The 1,859-nt window shown below is 39.4% G+C and overlaps 1 non-coding gene across 1 annotated transcript; it reads right to left on the reverse strand.

Moving 5' to 3' along the window:
* Nucleotides 1-1,303: 1,303 nt before the first annotated feature.
* On the reverse strand, nt 1,304-1,406 carry LOC148548662 (small nucleolar RNA R71). The gene has a single exon (XR_015897582.1). It is a non-coding gene; the product is annotated as a small nucleolar RNA R71 (small nucleolar RNA).
* Nucleotides 1,407-1,859: the final 453 nt, after the last annotated feature.

A 1,859-nucleotide genomic window follows, 5' to 3' on the forward strand; every position in this document is an offset into this window, starting at 1 on the left:
TCTTCAACTCTCCTTTAGCTATTGCAATTAAGCTACATTTTGTTTTCTGTTTAGTTTCTCAAGTAATTCTTCGTTTCTTGTTTAGATCTGCTGCATCTCAATTCATCTTCTACTTCTCTGCTGATTATCATTTACTTTTTCTTGTTTAATTTCTACAATCCTAGCTCCCAAACCCTTTTATTATTCAAGCAATTTCCATTTCTTGCACTTTAAGCTTCAGTTATTTACATTTCTTGCAATCTAAGTTTCTACAATTTACATTACTTGCACTCTAAGATTCAGCTCTTTTACTTCTTGTGCTCTTTAATCTACTGTCAATTATCCCTTTCCCTTTAAATTTCATGCAATTTAGCTTCTGTTGGATACAAATCACTCAAATCAACACTTGTTTGCTTGACTAAATCAACCACCTAACTAAAATTGCTCAATCCTTCAATCCCTGTGGGATCGACCTCACTCACGTGAGTTATTATTACTTTATGCGACCCGGTACACTTGCCGGTGAGTTTTGTGTTGGATCGTTTTCCATACATCAAGTTTTTGGCGCCGTTGCCGGGGATTGATTAGATTGACAATGATTAAGTAAGGTGGTGGTCTAGATGAAGCACTTTTTCTTTATTTTTTGTTTACTTTCTTTGTTTTTAACTAGCACACTAACTATTTGAGACTTTGTCTCTACTAACTCTCACTGCACTCAAGCTATATAGTGCTCTTGTGTTTCTTGTTGTTGTGGTTTTATGACAGAGGCAAGGAGAGGGATCCCTACCTTCTGTGAAACTGACGAAAGAACTCTTCAAATGTTAAGAAGAGAAGAAAGAGGGAAAGGCATTGTTGGAGAAGAGGATTCAGAGGAAGAATTTCAAGAGATGGAGGAACACTCAACAAACCCAACAAATCCACCAGCAAGAGTGGCTAACAACAATGGTCAACCACCAAGGAGAGTATTGGCTTCTTATACATTTGCAAATCCTAGACATTATGGGAGTAGTATCCTTACCCCAAATGTCAATGCAAATAACTTTGAATTGAAGCCACAACTCATCACTTTGGTACAAAACAACTGCTCCTATGGAGGAGGGCCACTTGAAGATCCAAACCAACACTTATCCACTTTTCTGAGGATTTGTGATACTGTCAAATCCAACGGTGTGCATCCAGAGACATATAAATTGCTGCTGTTTCCATTCTCATTGAGAAACAAAGCTGCTCAATGGCTTGAAACCTTTCCACAAGGAAGCATCACTAGCTGGGAGGATCTAGTGAATAAATTTTTGGCCAAGTTCTACCCCCTCAAAGAATCATCAGGCTCAAGACTGAGGTACAAACCTTCATACAAATAGATGCTGAATCTCTCTATGAGGCATGGGAGAGGTACAAGGCCTTAATTAGAAAATGCCCCCTGAGATGTTTAATGAATGGGACATCCTTCAAAACTTCTATGAAGGTTTGACTATGAAGGCTCATGAGGCACTAGATCATTCAGCAGGAGGCTCCTTACAATTGATGAAGACAGTAGAGGAGGCTCAAAACCTCATTGATATGGTGGCAAACAATCAATATTTCTTTGTCCATCAGAGACAACGCCAACCATCACAAAGGAAAGGAGTGCTAGAGTTGGAAGGAGTAGACACAATCCTAGCTCAACACAAGATAATGCAGCAGCAGATTCAACAACAATTTGAGCAAATGGCAAAAAGGATTGATAGCCTCCAAGTTGCAGCAGTGAATACAAGCCAACCATCAACCACATGGGGGCAAAATGAAGAGAGTCAAGAAGATCAGCAGCAAGAACAGATTCAATATGTGAACAACCAAGGCTCTGGCCAAAATGAGGTTTATGGTGATACCTACAATCCCTC

The sequence above is a fragment of the Arachis ipaensis genome, chromosome B8 (genome assembly GCF_059453495.1).
Source record: "Arachis ipaensis isolate K30076 ecotype BB chromosome B8, ASM5945349v1, whole genome shotgun sequence".
Classification (NCBI taxonomy): domain Eukaryota; kingdom Viridiplantae; phylum Streptophyta; class Magnoliopsida; order Fabales; family Fabaceae; genus Arachis; species Arachis ipaensis.